The sequence below is a fragment of the Hippopotamus amphibius genome, chromosome 7, assembly GCF_030028045.1.
Source record: "Hippopotamus amphibius kiboko isolate mHipAmp2 chromosome 7, mHipAmp2.hap2, whole genome shotgun sequence".
Classification (NCBI taxonomy): Eukaryota; Metazoa; Chordata; class Mammalia; order Artiodactyla; family Hippopotamidae; genus Hippopotamus; species Hippopotamus amphibius.
In genome coordinates, this window is record NC_080192.1 from 63,050,467 (window position 1) to 63,069,505 (window position 19,039).

The following is a 19,039-nucleotide window of genomic DNA, read 5'->3' on the forward strand; positions in this document are numbered from 1 at the left end:
CAAGCAATCATTATAGAGCCATGTCAAAGGATGGAAAAAAATAGCAAGAATAGGAAAAAAGAGATGCTTACTTCTTCAGAGATGATCGATCACTGTGCTTTCCATTAGAAGAGCAGAATTTCCATTGTATGCTGAACTAAAACAATTTCACTTACATGTGATAGTTTCTGAGTTCTCTTTTATCTCACATAACAAATTCAGCTCAAGCTAGTTTAAGCAAAAAAAGATGGTTTTACCATACAGTAAGAGTTTTTCTCACATAACCCCAAATAGGAAAAGTGTTAGGTACTAGCAAGGACCTAGATACACGGCCTCTGTCACTTGACTGCTCCCTGTCTCCTGTCTCTGCACCTCTACTTCAGAACATTTCTTTTTTAGAAATGAAACAACAGCAGAGCAGCTTGATTAATTCTCCCTTCACCCTAGCCTAAAATACAGTGATTCCCTGTCTCCAGTTTACAGACCAGCCACCAGAGAGACACCCTGACCTCTGCCAGTGTCAACTCCCACCTCTAAGTTCCTGAGAAAGGGTTTTAATGCCTCAGATTGGATCAGGTGCACATAACAACAGCAGTTCCCACTTCATTATGTGGTCAGAAAAGGAAGGCACTTTGTAGGAAGAGGGTTCTAAGCAAAAAATCCAACTAAGCGTCTGCCACAGTTTTCCTACATTTCTACATACCTCTATGAAACACAACCTCCTATTTCTTGAAACCCAAAAGATTTTAGAATGTAAGATATGGCAAGTGTAGGTCTTTTCTCTGAAAAAAACAAATCATAGTTGGGTACTGAAAACAATGGTGGGATGGGGGGTATTTGTATTGGGGTTATGGCCAGAAGACCCAGCAACGTATCAATCCATATTAGGGCTGCACCTTTTCCATTAGTCCCCCAGTGGAAGGATCAATAACGAAAGGAAACAATACCAAATTTTTTAAATTTTTCCTTTATTTTAAAATTTTATACTATGGAAAAACACTTAACATGAGAGCTACCCATATTTTCATAGGCTCTTTATTCTGAATTTGAGATGCTTTCTATAACAAATAAAAATTTTAACAGAAAGTTTGTAATCTATTAATCATTGCTTGTATATGCATAAACTTAAGCACATTTAAGTTTTCTATTCAATCCCATGGAGTCATATGCATCTGTATCACATTTTTAATGTGCTTTACATCTTTAATTGTCACTTAAAATATGGTGAGAAGATTACACTCAGATCACTGTAGTAAAAAGTCTATGCTTCCATAGAAGGCTTCCTGTTAATAATTAAAGGCAGTATAAATTACTAACTATCTTGGATTATATCACAGAATTTTCAAGAATGTCAACTAAGAGATGTTGTGACTGTTTAATGCTTTATAAAAGTCTGTATCTCAGGCATAGGTTGTTTAGCTTTCAGACCTTTGGCTAATATCAAGTGATACATGACTTATTAGGAACAAAGAAAGAAGAAAACAAGTTTAACCAGACATTAAATGCAAATGAAAATCTAGTGTTCTTTAACATGCTTCAGACTTAAAGAACTTAATAGGTCAAGATCGTAAACAGTTTATAAAAAGCAGTTTTGTCATTGCGGTGATATCATAATTGCTGAGGTCAAAAGAGACTCAAAAGATGCTTAAATACAAAGCAACACTGAAGAAGAAAATATGTAATTTTGTTGATATATGTGTATTATTATCCAATAAGATTTTTAATGTGTACATTAAGTAGTGTTTATTTTTCCCAAAGTATATTAGTAGTGGTATCTTATAATACATGACATGACTTATTCTAGGATAAGTTAGAATAGAGTATTAAACATAGATTTTCCCTTCAACAAAATGAGGGAACTCTAGTGCAGCAGGCTGGACCATATGGTAAATCTCTTTTCCCTAAACTAGTTGGGCTAATAGTCTTGTTCTGTTTCAACTTCCAATCAGCAAAACTTACTTTGGTTCTTAGGACCCTCAGACTTCGTGATAGGAAGAAGCAGAAATACCACTGGAGCACTTTACCTTTAGAACAGCTGCCCCACTAGCAGAGTGGCTCCATCAGTTGTCAGGACCTAAGAATTCAGAAAAATTGCATCCCCTTTGGAAAATAATGAGGAGGAGTTTGGATGCAAGTGGCAAGATAGGTTAAGAGGTAAGTGTGAGGTACAGACACTGGACAATAGAAAATATGCATATTCTTAGAGATGAGAAAATTCACTGGAGTGGGGGTAACGAAATCTGTGCTGGATCTTAGAGGACAGGTTGAAATCACATAGGTGGAAAAGCAGATGGAAGGTATTTTGAAGGTAGGGAATAAGTAATGGAAGAAAAAGTACTGCTATGGAAAAGAAAAAGACTCCTTAAAAGGGTCAAACTGGAAGTTTAGTGGTGGGAAAGATGTCCATGTATACTCAGAGAGAGAACTTTCTTACTGCAAGCTCTTGTCAGTCAGAATTGCCTCTACTCCATTGAGGGAAGAGCACACTGTTATTTATTTGAAAAAAGTAATTAAAAGTCACTAGTTCAGAGCTAAACTGTAAGCTCTATGGAAGAAGGCACTATTTGTATTATTAAATGTGGTACACCCACATCCAGTTAACACAGTGTCCTACGCATTGTGGATATCCAGAAAATATCTGTTGAATTAATTTCAGTGAGTGCCTATGTGTTCTGAGCAGCTCAATATCAAGATGCTGGTTAGGCCCATATTGTGAACACAGAATCCCACTCACAAAGAGTGAAGTTGAAAAGCAATTTCTCTCCAGGTCCAGATACTCAGCTCCTATGAAACAAAAGGTGGGAGAGATTTTAAGGGCTTGAAGGGATGTGACAGGCTGAGAGGTAACTGGGCTGGGAGTGGTGGGCAAGAGGGTGGGAAGGACATGATGACAAGCAGTGGGGTGGGAGGGGTATCATAGACCACCTGTGTCTGGGTGTGTCTGTGTTTGCTAATTTCCTTTACCCAGAGAAAAAGCAAACTTTTTTCCTCTTTTCACAAGTGACTGAAAGAGCATTGGGATGTCATCTCATATTGTCTCATTTCAGTCTGTGGTTAATCCAGGACCCAGAACAAATAGCCTTATCCCAGGCTCTCAGTCTACTCTCTGGCTGACACACCCAATCCTCCAAATGGGGGAGGGGTCAGATGGTGGATTTCACGATCCTTTATTATAAATCTCCAATTCCTACAGCAAACCTGTTGCCACAGTGATGTGACATTAGTGGCTTCTCTGCAGTCCTCTGCTGACCTCCAAGTCAGGTGTCCAAACTTTCAGGGCAGTAAGACCCAAGCCTCAGCACAGGTAGGGTGCTTACCCTCTGTATGCAAGCTTCATCCCCTTCACCTGTCACTGAGGCTGCCTCTGCTTCTCACGTTTACAGAAATGTAACGTGTCTGAAAAACATCCAATTTACTTAGAATAACCACAGCCATTTTAGAAAAACTCAAGGGTTGTGTTTTGCGGTGGAATCTGAAATGTTATTTTGTGTTTGATAATTTCTCAGAGGATATTGCTTCCCTTCTGAAACCCAGTGAGCCCCAATAACATTTTGTGAAATATTTCCGTTTTGCATTCTTTCAACAGCCCTACCTAAGGAGTAAATATAACATAGCCACTTGGAATTGCCACAAAGGGGAAGGAACTATGAGTTGGTACGCATTAGAATTCAGGTTATGGTCTTTGAAGCACTCCTAGTGTGCGGCTGAGAAGTTTGTAATGCCAGAATGAGCCCCTTTTTGTGTGACTACCACTTCCTTAACAATGACAGCTCTAGAGTCATTTGCTACTCCTGTTACTGAGGAGACCCAATTGCTGAGCACCCTTTGCGTCCTAATAGCACCAAATCTCTTGTTAGTTGCTGCTTCTCTTAATCCTCCCTCAGATATGCAGAAATGAGACCCTTCTCAGAATCCTTCAGCCAGAACCCAAAACTAACTAAAGAGCTTCCCTCTTCCCTCTTGGACAGCAGCAAAGATTTCCTTTGGGGCACACTATATCACTGTTTTGAGTCATTAAATTTGATTCTGCCCAACTAAAAGCTGGTCTCTGGTGATCTTTGGCTGAGTGGGCTTTAACAGGAACAAAACCTGATAATCTGCATCTCTTTTATAATCTGTGCCCCTCACCTACCTACTACAGGTCATCCTGACTCTTCCCAATGCTGTTGTGATGGCATGAAGGGCCTCCATTTTTCCCATCCTTGTGTGTACTTCTCGCTTCAGAAGCAGGAACCAAACACTGCTACACCCCCAGAATCAGAAGAATGAAAGTCAGACACTGTAATATCAGCACGTCTTTGCAGCACTTTTCCAGCCCAGGCATCTCAATGCATTTATACCTGCCATCAACTTTTTTTGTCATTCATGTCTGAGTGTAACAAGTAGGGAGCGTAATGTCATCTGAGGAAAGAACAAGTTTTGTCATCTCTGAATCCTCAGCAAACAGAGCAAAGCACAGTATATGGAGGTGATTCAATAAATATCACTGAAGGAAAGTCCTGGGGCCTAAAATAACTAGAAGTAAACAATAAGCTGGAGGAAGGGATTTAGGGGTGGTTGGAAGCAAGGGAATGGACACTGTTTAATGTATCTGCAGTTTGAAATGTGGGCTTCTGAGTCCTTTTAAGAGACATGTTAGAATTTTTAGTGCTTAGGCAATCCCAACTGTTTTCACACAGTTACTCCTAGTTGAGTAGCTCTGAGAAACAGACTGAAGCCAAACTCTTGCTATTCAGTGTGTTTTCAGGAATTATTGGGTTTCTGCCCCTATTAACCCTGTGGATTTCACTCTCTTAAAATTATGTATCAGAAAATTTGTTTTCTTTCAACAGAAAACTACCCTCAGCATCACCCATAGCAAACCCTTTGGATTATCAGATTCCAACCCTGTTCACTGCCACATCTTTGAGCTATTTTGCAACTCTTTGTAACCTGTAAGCACAGGTATCCCCTGCTTTTCAAAACTTTGCTTTACACCACTTTGCTTTATGAAAGACCTACATGAATACCTGCTTTCTCTAACTGAAAGAAACTTGAAGAGGATTTTTGCTTCTATGAAAAAAGGTGGAAAGCAAAATAGCATTGGTTTTGCAGTGAGCCATTATGGAAGCAGTGGGAGCAGGGATTTGCACCACCAAGCTCCTTCCTGGGAACCACACTCAGCATCACAGCCCTGAAACCAGGCAGGACCCTGTGAGGCCTTCCCAGGAACAGACCCCTCCATGTCCCCCACCTCTTGTTTGTACAAAAGCTTTAGCCTCCTAGACCTTCCTCATGCTCCAGAGATCAAATTTAATCACAGAAATGAGAAAATGAAGAGATAAATGAAAACATTCAAGCAACACAAAATAATAACAAAGTCAAGAGGACCTTTAGTTTTTCTTCAAGGGTTATAGGTGATATCCTGAGCCACATCTTTGAGTTGTTTTGTGGATACTAAACTCCCACCAGGTGGAAGAAGTTAACTGCTGACCCCAGACCAGTTGGAACCAGGAGGTTGATGATGTTAACCCCCAAAATACCACCCTGTTACCTCACCACAAACCTATCAGAAGAATGTCTATGAGCTGATCAGGCATCCTGCAACCCTCTCCCTCACCTGGCCTTTAAAAACCCTTCCCCAAAAGCCATCAAGGAGTTTGTGTCTTTTGTGCATGAGCTGCCCATTCTCCTTGCTTGGCCTCATGTTGGGCACCTTGCAATAAACACTGAACTTACTTTCCTTCACCACAGCCCAATGACAGTAGAGTGACTTTACTCACCCTGGTGAGCAGACCCAAGTTTGGGTCAGGAATAGCATCAAGCAATAGGTCTGAGCTATGTCTGTGAGCATCTGTGCTTTCTCTTGATTTATTTTGTGCATCCATTAGCAAGATATATCTTAAGATAATTGCTTGTTTGCTTAATGCTATTTTGACTTACAAAAGGTTTCATAGGAATGCTCTACTTTTGGATACAGGGGGACTATATATATATATTCTTGTCTAGCAGTGATTTGACTTTACATCCCACTCCTACCCTGCCTATGGAAAAAACAAAACAATTCCAAAATAAATCCAGCTGTGATTTATTTGATCCCATTTGCAATTCATCTCAACATTTATTTTACCCATATACATAAATCTGTACTGTTTTGACTTTTCCTTTGAACTAGTCATAACTTCTCCCTGGTTAAAATAAAATATTTCATATGCATTTAATCACTGTGAGAGTTTGATTTTACCTTTTTCTGAAAATGATCTTTGAAAATATCTATTTCACAGGATTGCCTGTGAGTGTCTCACACTTAATCATTTTGCTCTGGTCCATGATAAAGAATTGAATAACTTTAGGAACTTTTTTGAAATTTCTCTGAAATTTTTCAAAATACTTATTTTATGTGCTAATTTATTTCACTTCTCTGCACAGCAAGTTCATGACACTGGAGGGGAGTGGAAATTTCACCATCTCAGCAAAGGCTGTCTACTGCAGTTACTTGTAGAGATGGCTTGGGGTCAAGATTTTGTGTGATCAGCTATTTTTATTGTTTTTGTTGTTGCAAGACTCTTCTTTAGGGATGCATATGTCCTTATTTATTCTCAGCTTCTCTTATGGTTCTGATTTATATACTTAGAACAAGGGAGTGAGATGGTCCAATTCACCTTGGTACCATCAGCATCCCTCTTCTCCAGATTCTTTTCTCACATTATTGCAATGTTTGCTTTATTGCTCTGGATCTGATTCTTCACCCACTTATGAATACCAAACCCGTAGGAAAAACTTATGTTTTCATTCTTTTCATACCTAAAAATATGCAAAGTGCTATAAATCACATTATCTCCTCTTCCTCTGCTTCCTCACTCAGAGATATGCACTGCATGGAAATAAACAAAGGTCACTAAATTAGAACAAGCATAGACTGTTTATTCAGTGTTTGCTATAGCAAGGAAGTCAACTGCCATCACTTACACTTAGAACAGACTCAAAGGCATCTAGGAGGATAGAAAAGTTTTACAGTGAAAATAGGCATAGTTCAAGAATGCCCTGATTGGAAGCTGCTTGCACCACAAGCTGGAGATGGAGAAATAAGAAAAAGTTCACCTTTTTTTTTTTAAGAACTTTTATTGTGATACAGTTAGCGGATAATAAACAGCATATATTTAGAGTGTAAAATTTGGTATCCCAATCTCCCAATTCACCCCCCCCAACCCTCCCCTCTTTCCCCATTTGGTGTCCATATGTTTGTTCTCTACATCTGTGTCTCTATTTCTGCCTTGCATTTCCTCTTTCATAGTTGTTAGCATTTGTCTTACGTATTGAGGTGCTCCTATATTGGGTACATATATATTTATAATTGTTATCTCCTCTTCTTGGATTGATCCCTTGATCTTCATGTAGTGTCCTTTCTTGTCTCTTGTAACATTTTTTATTTTAAAGTCTGTTTTATCTGATATGAGTATTGCTACTCCAGCTTTCTTTTGATTTTCATTTGCATGGAATATCTTTTTCCATCCCCTCACTTTCAGTCTGTATGTGTCCCTAGGTCTGAAGTGGGTCTCTTGGAGACAGCATATATATGGGTCTGGTTTTTGTATCCAGTCAGCCAGCCTCTGTCTTTTGATGGGAGCATTTAGTCCATTTACATTCAAGGTAATTATTTTATTGATATGTATGTTCCTATTATCATTTTCTTAATTGTTTTGGGTTTGTTTTTGTAGGTCCTTTTCTTCTCTTATGTTTTCCGCTTAGAGAAGTTCCTTTAGCATTTGTTGTAGGGCTGGTTTGGTGGTGCTGAATTCTCTTAGCTCTTGCTTGTCTGTAAGGCTTTTCATTTCTCCATTGAACTTGAATGAGATCCTTGCTGGGAAGAGTATTCTTGATTGTAGGTTCTTCCTTTTCATCACTTTAAATATGTCTTGCCACTCCCTTCTGGCTTGCAGAGTTTCTGCTGAGAAATCAGCTGTTAACCTTATGGGAGTTCCTTTGTATGTTATTTGTCATTTTTCCCTTGTTGCTTTTAATAACTTTCCTCTGTATTTAATTTTTGTCAATTTGACTACTATATGTCTTGGCATGTTTCTCCTTGGGTTTATCCTGGCTGGGACTCTCTGTGCTTCCTGGACTTGGGTAGCTATTTCCTTTCCCATGTTAGGGACATTTTCAACTATAATCTCTTCCAATATTGTCTCGGGTCCTTTCTCTCTCTCTTCTCCTACTGGGACCCCTATAATGCAAATGTTGGTGCATTTAACATTGTCCCAGAGGTCTCTTAGGCTGTCTTCATTTCTTTTCATTCTTTTTTCTTTATTCTTTTCTGCATCAGTGATTATCACCATTCTGTCTTCCAGCTCACTTATTCACCCTTCTGCCTCAGTTAATCTGCTATTGGTTCCTTCTAATGTATTTTTAATTTCAGTTATTGTGTTGCATATCTCTGTTTGTTAAGGTCTTTGGTAAACTTTTCAATCTTTGCATCCAGTCTTTTTTCAAAGTTCTGGATCATCTTCACCATCATTATTCTGAATTCTTTTTCTGGAAGGGTGTCTATCTTCTCTTCATTTAGTTGTTTTTCTGGTGTTTTATCTTGTCCCTTCATCTGGTACAAAGTCCTCTGCTTTTTCATTTTCTCTATCTTTCTGTGGCTGTGGTTTTCAGTTCCACAAGATGAAATACTGCTGATACTGCTTGATACTGCTGTCTGCCCTCTTGTGGAAGAAGCTATCTAGGAGGCTCGCTCTTGTATGCTTCCTAATGGGAGGGACTGATGGTGGGTAGGGCTGGGTGGGCAGAGCTCAGTGACACTTTAATCTGCTTGTCTGCCAATGGGTGGGGCTGTGTTCCCACCTTGTTGGTTCTTTGAGCTGAGGCTACCTAACCCTGGAGCCTACAGGCTCTTTGGTGGGGCTAATGGCAGACTCTGGGAGGGCTCATGCCAATGAGCACTTCCCAGAACCCCTGCCACCAGTGCCCCTGTCTCCTTGGTGAGCCACAGCTGCCCCCCACCTCTACAAGCAACCCTCCAACACCAGCAGGTAGGTCTGGTTCAGTCTCCTATGGGGTCACTGCTCCTTCCCCCGGGTCCTGATGAGCACACTTTTTTGTGTGCCCTCCGAGAGTGGCATCTCTGTTTCCCCCAGTCCCGTGGAGGTCCTGCAATCAAATCCCACTGGCTTTCAAACTCTGTTTCTCTGGGGATTCCTCCTCCCATTGCTGGACTCCCAGATTGGGAAGCCTGACATGGGGCTCAGAACCCTCACTTTAGTGGGTGGACTTCTGCAGTATAACTGTTCTCCAGTTTGTGAGTCACCCACCCAGCATTTATGGGATTTGATTTTAATGCAATTGCACCCCTCCTACCATCTCATTGTGGCTTCTCCCTTTTCTCTGGGTGTGAGGTATCTTTTTTGGTGAGTTCCAGTTTCTTTCTGTCAATGATTGTTCAGCAATCAGTTGTAACTCCTGGGCTCCTTCAAGAGGGAGTGAGCACATGTCCTCCTACTCCACCACCTTGATCCTTCTCTCAAGGTGCATCTTATCTGTTTGGTTTGTAGAGCACATTTAGCTTTCTCTGGTTGGTCCTCAACTGTAAGCCAGGGTGAAAAATAGGGAAGATTTCAGCCATTGACCAAGTCTTAATTGTTCTGGGCTGATTGCTATGGAGGCTGTGGTTTGGCTTCCCAGACTCACTGCTGCACAAATTGTGGGTTAGAGTTCCATTATCATGTATGTTCTGGGCATTGTCCATTTGGGTGTTCAATCTCTCACTGCCTAACTTCTTTTTGTAATGTAAAATGATAACTATCAATCTAAACAAATCCAAAAGAAAAAGCCTGTTTGTCAGTAAAAATTTTGGGTCCTTGTTACTTTTTGGTGCTTAAAGATTAATTTTTGTTGAGAGTCCATGGTAAACTAGATACTGTGTTGTGCTTTACTTATATCATCTCATGTGGATCCTTGTGTAAACTTTGTCAGGAAGGTTTTATCTTCTTTTTGCAGACACAGAGATTGAAGTTCAGACATGTTAACCAATCTGATGAAGACTACACAGTTAGAAAACAGGAGTGCAAACATTTTAACCCAAACCTAGATCTCACAAAAGGCATGAAAGTGTGTATAACAAGTTGACTGTGTGAAACTTGGGAAAAGGTATTATTAAATTTGTATTCATAGTTTTTGGATGTTTGGTTAAAATAACCATGGCTTGCTTTTTTTTTTTTTTTTTTAATTGAGTCATAGTTGCTTTACAATGCTGTGTTAGTTTCTGCTGTAAAAAAAAGTGAATCAGTTATACTTATACATAGACCCCCTCCCTCTTGGGCATCTCTCTCAACCCCCCATTCCATCCATCTAGGTCACCACAGAGCACCAAGCTGGATTCCATGTGCTATACAGCAGGTTCCCACTAGATATTTGTTTCACACATCAGTTCACATGCATGAATCCCAGTCCCCCAATTCATCCTACCAGCTCTCCCCCCACTCTGTGTCCACACTTCCATTCCCTACACCTGCGTCTTTATTCCTGCCTTGAAGATAGGTTTATCTGTACCATTTTTCTAGATTCCACATACATGTGTTAATGTATGATAATTCTTTTTTTTCTTTCTGACTTCACTCTGTATGACAGTCTCTAGGACCATCTGCATCTCTACAAATGACTGAATTTTGTTCCTTTTTATGGCTGAGTAATATTCCATTGTATATATGTACCACATCTTCCTTATTCATTCCTCTATTAATGGACATATAAGTTGCTTCCATGATCTGGCTATTGGAAATATTGCTGCATTGAACATTAGGGTTCATGTATCTTTTTGAATTATGGTATTCTCAAGGTATATGCCCAGTAATGGGATTGCTGGGTCATATGGTATTTCTATTTTTAGTTTTTTTAAGGAACCTCCTTACTGTTCTCAAGAGTGGCTGTACCAATTTACATTCCCACCAACAGTGTAGGAGAGTTACCTTTTCTCCACACTCTTTACAGCATTTATTGTTTGTAGATCTTTTTATAATGGCCAGTCTGACTGGTGTGAGATGATACTTCATTGTAGTTTTGTTCTACATTTCTCTAATAATTAGTGATATTGAAAATCTTTTCATGTGACTCTTGGCCATCTGTATGTCTTCTTTGGAGAGATGTCTATTTAGGTCTTCCACCCATTTTTTGATTGGGTTATTTCTTTTTTTGATATTGAGCTGCATGAGCTGTTTGTATATTTTGGAGATTAATCCTTTGTCAGTTGCTTCATTTGCAAATATATTCCCCTATTCTGAGGGTAGGCTTTTCATCTCATTTATGGTTTTCTTTGCTGTGCAAAAGCTTTTAAGTTTAATTAGGTACCATTTGTATATTTTTGTTTTTATTTTCATTACTCTAGGAGGTGGATCATAAAAGATCTTGCTGTGATTTATATCAAAGAGTGTTCTTATGTTTTTCTCTAAGAGTTTTATCCTGTTCAGCCTTACATTTTGGTGTTTAATCCATTTTGAGTCTATTTTTGTGTGTGGTGTTAGGGAATGTTCTAATTTCATTCTTTTACATGTAGCTGTCCAGTTTTCACAACATCATTTATTGAAGAGATTGTCTTTTTTCCATTGTATACTCTTGCCTCTTTTGCCATAGATTAGGTGACCATAAGTGTGTGGGTTTATCTTTGGGCTTTCTATCTTGTTCCATTGATCTATATTTCTGTTTTTGTGCCAGTACCATACTGTGTTGATGAGAGTAGACATCTTTGTGATGAGAGTAGAAATCTTTGTGTTGTTCCTGATCTTAGAGGGAATACTTTCAGTTTTTCACTGTTGATAATGATGTTTTCCATGGGTTTGTCATATATGGCCTTTGTTATGTTAAGGTAAGTTCCTTCTATGCTCACTTTCTGGAGAGTTTTTGTCATAAACGGGTGTTGAACTTTGTCAATAGTTTTTTTGTTTGTTTGTTTTTCTGCATCTATTGGGATGATCATATGATTTTCATTCTTTAATTTGTTAATATGGTGTACCACATTGATTGATTTACATATATTGAAGAATCCTTTCATCCCTAGGATAAACCCCACTTGATCATGGTGTATGATCCTTTTCATGTGTTGTTGGGTTTGGCTTCCTAGTATTTTGTTGAGGATTTTTGCACCTATAATTGGTCTGTAATTTTCTTTTTTTAATCATATCTTTGTCAGGTTTTACTATTAGCATGATAATGCCCTCTTAGCTTGGGAGTGTTTCATCCTCTGAAATTTTTTATAAGAGTTTGAGAAGGATGGGTGTTTGTTCTTCTCTAAATCTTTGATAGAATTCACCTGTGAAACCATCTGGTCCTGGACTTTTTTTTTGTTGGGAGATTTTTCATTGCAATTTCAATTTCATTCCTTGTCATTGGTATATTTATATTTTCTATTTATTCCTGGTTCCATCTTGGAAGGTTACAGCTTTCTAAGAATTTCTCCATTTCTTCCACATTGTCCATTTTAGTGACATATAGGTGCTTGTAGAAGTCTCTCATGATCTTTTGTATTTCTTTGGTGTCAGTTTTAATTTGCCCTTTTCCATTTCTAATTTTGTTGATTTGAGTCCTCTCCCTTTTTTCTTGATAAGTGTTGCTAAAGGTTTATCAATTTTATGCTCTCAAAGAAACAGCTTTCAGTTTCATTGATTTTTGCTATTGTTTTCTTTGTTTCTACTTCATTTATTTCTGCTCTGATTATTATGATTTCTTTCCTTCTACTAAATTTGAGTTTTGTTTGTTCTTTCTCTAGTTGCTTTAGGTGTTAAGTTAGGTTTTTTATTTGAGTTTTTTCTTATATCTTGAGGTAGTATTGAGTTGCTATAAGCTTCCCTCTTTGGACTACTTTGCTGCATCCTGTAGGTTTTGGATCATCATGTTTTCATGTTTCCATGGATACTTTTATTTCCTCTTTGATTTCTTCAGTGATCTCTTTGTTATTTAGTAGTGTATTTTTTGGCTTCCATGTGTTTATGTTTTTTACTTTTTTTTTCCCCTATAATTGATTTCTAATCTCATAGCTTTGTGGTCAGAAAAGATGCTTGTTACAATTTCAATTTCTTGAATACACCAAGGCTTGATTTGTGATACAAGTTGTGATCTATCCTGGAGAATGTTCCATGTGCACTTGAGAAGAAAGTGTATTCTGATGCTTTCTGATGTAACAGCCTGTAGATATCAATTAAGTCTATCTTTCTCTTGTGTTTCGTTATTTATTTTCTGTCTGGATGATCTGTCCATTGGTGTAAGTGGAGTCTTAATTTCCCCCACTATTACTGTGTTACTGTCAATTTCCCCTTTTATGGATGTCAGCATTTCCCTTATGATTTGAGTTGCTCCTATGTTGGGTGCATAAATATTTATAATTATTATGTCTTCTTTTTATATTAATATATTAATAAAATATAATTAATTATTATAATATATAATATATTAATATGTAATGTAATATAAGATAAGATAAGATATTAACATTTACAACATGTTATGTTATGGATTGATCCCATGATCATTATATAGTGTCCTTCCTGTCTCTTGTAGCAGTCTTTATTTTTAAAGTCTAGTTTATCTGATGAGTATTGCTATTCCCACTTTCTTTTGATTTCTATTTTCATGGAGTATCTTTTTTTCCATTCCCTTGCTTTCAGTCTGTATGTTTCTATGGGTCTGAAATGGGTCTCTTATACACAGCATGTATATGGGTCTTGTTTTTGTATCCATTCATCCAGTCTGTGTCTTTTGGTTGGAGCATTTAATCCATGTACATTTAATGTAATTATATATATGTATGTTCAATTTTACTGTTTTGGGTTTATTTTTGTAGGTCTTCTTCTTCTTCTTCTTTTCTATTTCCCACCTAGAGACACTCCTTTAGCATTTGTTTTAAAACTGGTTTGGTGGTGCTGAATTCTCCTAGCTTTTGTTTGTCTGTAAAGCTTTTGATTTCTCTGTCAAATTTGAATGAGATTCTTGCTTGGTAGTGTAATCTTGGTTGTAGGTTTTGCTTTTTCTTCACTTTAAATATAAACTGCCGCTCCCTTCTGGGTGGCAGATTTTCTGTTGAAAAATCAGCTGATAACCTTATGGGGATTTCCTTGTATGTTATATTTTGCTTTTCTCTTGCTGCTCTTAATATTTTTTCTTTGAATTTAATTTTTGTTAGTTTGATTAATATGTGTCTCACTGTGTGCTTCCTTAGGTTTATCCTGTATGGGACTCTCTGTGCTTCCTGGACTTGGGTGGCTAGTTCCTTTCCCATGTTAAGGAAGTTTTTGCCTATAATCTCTTCAAATATTTTCTCAGAACCTTTCTCTTTTGCTTCTGGGGCCCCTATGATTTGAATGTTGGTTCATTTAATTTTGTCCCAGAGGTCTCTGACGTTATCCTCATTTTTTTTATTCTTCTGTTTTATTCTGCTCCTCAACAGTTATTTCCACCATTCTGTCTTCCAGCTCACTTATTCATTCTCCTGTCTCAGTTATTCTGCTATTGATTCCTTCTAGTGTACTTTTCATTTCAGTTATTGTGTTGTTTATCACTGTTTATTTGTTCTTTAGTTCTTCTAGGTCCTTGTTAAACAATTCTTGTATTTTCTTAATCCATGTCTCCATTCTATTTCCAATAGTCTGGGTCATCTTTATTATCATTAATATGAATTCTTTTTCAGGAAGGTTGCCTATTTCCTCTTCATTTATTTGGTCTTTTAGGTTTTTACCTTGCTCCTTCTTCTGTAACATATTTTTTGTGGTCTCATTTTTTTTGATGGATGGGGCTGTGTTCCTGTCTCACTAGTTGTTTGGCCTGAGGCATCTAGCCCTGTAGTTTTCTGGCAGTTTGGTGGAGCCAGGTCTTTGTGCTGAGTACCTCTGGGGGACTGCACACCAATTAGTATTCCCTGGGACCTGAAGTTCTCTGTTAGTCCATTGGCTTGGACTTGGCACTTCCACCATAGGAGCTCAGGCCCAATGTCTGGACTGGGAACCAAGACCCAACAAGCCATGCAGAAAAACCAAAACCAAAACAAAGAAATACCAAAAAAAAAAAGCACCAGAGAAAAGAGCAGAACAATAACAAAGAATAAAAAAATAACATGAAATTTAAAAAAATAGAAACTATATTAGAAAAAAACAATAAAAATGAATTAACAACAAAACAAAACAGAACCACAACAGCAATATATATGTGTGTGTGTGTATATATATATATATATATATATATATATATATACATATATATGTATGTGTGTGTATATATATATATATATTAAAAGTAAAAAAGAAAATAAAGCAATTAAAAAATAAAAATTCCTTGTTACTTCCTCTGTCAATGTCCTTGCCTCCAAGGTGAGCTATAGACTAAACCTGCCTCTCCAGCAGGCCTCCAACACCTCTAGGTAGGTCTCTGGACCCACTGTGTCAGCTCCACCTCCGCATGTGCTCCTCTCACCAGCACCTGTTCCTGGAGCTGGTCTACAGCACACATGCCCATGCAGGCTAGCTGGGACACAGTCCCAGGCCAGCACCTGCATGGGCCAGCACCACTGGCAGAGCACCTATCAGAGGTGGCACTTGGGCTGCCAGGACCCATGGGGAGGCTTTGACAGGGATGGGGCTCAGGCTCTGGGACCCACATGGTCAGTAGAAGCCCTGGTTCGGGGGGGTGAGGCCAAGGCTTGGAAATCCACAGAGCTGCAAGAGGCCCTGGGGGGATCAGCTCAGGTTCAGGATGCCAGCAGGCTCGATGGGGCCCAAGTGGGCAGGGGAGACACAGCCACATTTTCCTCTGACTCCCTGATCATCCAAAGGGCCCTCCCCATCCCCACCAATTCCTCCACCATTCGTGGGCCCCTTTGAGCATGGGAACCTCTCCCTTCCCCCAACATCCCCTTAGTGGAGCTGGTCCTGTCTCACCTCCACTCTTCTTCCCTTCCTCCTTCTCTCCCATGTCCTACCTGGCCATGTGGGGTTTCCTCCCATCCCCTTAGGTGTCTGGGGACCCACTCCAGCATCCAGTAGGTGCCCCAGCTGCAAGGAGACAGGAACTCCACATCCTCCTACTCCACCATCTTGACTCCAGTCCTGTAAATTGCCTTTATAATAAGAAGAAGGTTGATCATCTAAATAAATAATCACAGGGACTTCCCTGGTGGCACAGTGGTTAAGAATCCACCTGCAGGGGACATGGGTTTGAGCCCTCGTCCAGGAGTATCCCACATTCTGCAGAGCAACTAAGCCCATGCACCACAACTACTGAGCCTGTGCTCTGGACCCCATAAGCCACAACTATTGAAGCCCATGTGCCTTGAGCCCATGCTCCAAAACAGGAGAAGTCACTGCAGTGAAAAGCCTGCACACTGCAATGGAGAGTAGTCCCCACTCTCCACAACAAGAGAAAGCCAGCATGTAGGAACAAAGACCCAACACAACCAATAGAAATATATAAATTTCTGGAAAAAAAAAAAAAGAACAACAGCAGCAGCAACAACCCTTATTCTATGTACATACCATATTAACTTCCCTCTGCGAGTCTAATTCATAAGCTATTTCATAAGTTTAAATCACAAAAATGAGTTTATCTTATATAATAAACCCATATTAGTTATTTGAAGTCTTTTTTTTTTCTTGAAGAGATTTTTATAGTAGGATATTATTTGCAGGTTAATAAGTCAAAAGAAGCAAAGGAATTGCATATTCTTAACAGATATTTCCATCAAGTATAGTCACTTAATAAACAGTTGTCTACAATAGAACTCTGTTGCCTTTAAATAACTGGTACTATTTCTTCATCCATCCATTCATTCATCTATCCATTCATCAAATATTAAATGAGCTCCTAATATGTTCACTCAAGTAGATTTTTTCAAGTTCCCACTTTTCTAATTGTCCTTAGAGGAAAGGGTGTGTGAAGTACCATTATTGGAGAAGGGACAAGTCATTCTTTTCCCTTTTTCCTTACATTTAAGCTGCCTTGAGAGCAACACCTTCTGAGGTTATCATTTTCTTTAATATTATGGTAGCATAACTCAAAGTCACATCTCCTGTGGTAAGTAAAGCTCCCCTCAATATTTCTATAAGTTTTATAAGTAGGAGGGCTTCTGATTTTCTTGGCTTTTCCTTTGCTACAACCTGTATTCCTGTTGTCACACAATATGAATCTCTATACTTCATCCCCCAAAGTGCCATGAATGTAAAGCTTTGGGTGCCATTGTTTGTTACCAAATAAATAAGCAAGAAATAAAAATAAATTAAAAGGCCCACTAATGCATCACAGACACAGGTCAACATAGTTTAACAATGGATGCAAATGTCTTTAAAGTTCTTTCATCCCCTCTTCCATGTGGAATTTGTCACTTGCATTCTCCTTAGGCATCTTTTCTGACTCCACTCTATACCCTCCACCCCCCACCTCCCTATCCCACCCCATAGCTTTCCAAGTTGCTTTGTCCTTCCTACTCCTTCCCACAGTTCTGTGATTGCTTGACTATTTTCTTCTCTTCTAAAGCTGAAAGTTCCCCGTATCTCCAAAATCCTCTTTACTTCTTATGGAGAACAGTTTAAATCTCTCTCCAATCACTCTTTTAAACTAAGTTCAGGTCTAACTTTATGTTAAATGATAATTTTCAGAAAATGGCAAAATCATCACTTTCATAAAGATATCAAAATTAACACATTTTAAAGATTTTAATTAATTCATATAACATAAAGGAAGTGGTTCAGAGTAAATGTCAAAAAGCACAAACATATAGAATAAAGGAATCAAATTGCAGATGGAAGTAAAATAACTTTTCCACAGTGGGGAGGGAAGTCAATGGAAATTCTCCTGGACCAGACAAAGTTTGTGTATCATCAGTTACTTGCAATTTAAAAAGAAGTACAGAAAATAGCTCAAAGATAATGAACAGGCCCTGGAACCAGACTGCTCAGAAGGATGCACTATGGATCACACATAGTTTTTCAATGAAGTGAAAAAAGTGTTTCTATACTTAGCTTATCCAAAAAATCATTAAGGGGCCCATGCTGCTGAACAGAATGCCACCAAAGCTTGGGATCCTCCATTTGAGAGTCAAAGCATTCTCCAATGCTCTTAAGTCACAGTAATGAGTGCTCTTAGGTTATACTTTCTCCTTTCTTATGATCAAACTGGGAGGCAGTATCTGAGCATCAAAGAAAGCAATATGACAATTTAGACTATTATTTTTAGTGAAGGCTTACAGGGGTCATTTCCTCTTTTCTGTCTCGGCTGAATTGTATAAAATATGCCAGCTGTCTCTTCCCATTGCCTCCTAAATGAGGTCTCTGCTGACATCCCCATCCCTGGCTATGGTGTCTTTCACCCTCGGTGATTCATTTCAACCCATTCAATGTTGGCACAGATGATATTAATAGCCAAGGGTCAAGACTTTTAATTTCTTGCCTATTAAGGAAATGTTTCAGTATTTAAAGCAATCATAATGGGATTGCAGAATATCAGAACCAGAAGGGGCCCTAGAAAATATCTAATTCAACATTGTATTTTACAAATGAGGACAAAGTGGTCCCAGAGGGGAAGTGACCTGCCAACCATGGTCACTCTGAGGGGTGGTAGCACAACCAGAGCTGAAACTCAGGAATGTCATGTTGGCATTCAGTTCATTTTGTTTTTTTTTTTGTCAGCTCTATCAGAACCAGCCAACCTTAGTTCCTTTTTTTTTTCCTAAAAGTCATCTGTATCCCCCACCACAGGGACTTTTCTCTTACTCCTAATATTCCTAGTACTTAATACTCATGGATTTGTATGCTAATTCCCAGTTAAATAGGGAAATGATTATGGGCAAAGCTCTTTCTACTTCTAACAATTGTTTTGTCTTAAATACAAGACTCTTGAAAAACCCATCACAGTTAAAAGAATAAATTTCTCATGGTAGAATAACAGTCTTTGTGGATAGTTTAAAATATTCCACAAGACTTTGATATTCCAGCCTTCAAGAGGTGAAGTTTAATTTCCCTCTCTTGACTATGGGCTTCAATGACTTAATTCTTCTAAAGATTATGAAACTGAACAGCACCCTTGGGGCCCTCCCAGTTACAAAAGACACTCT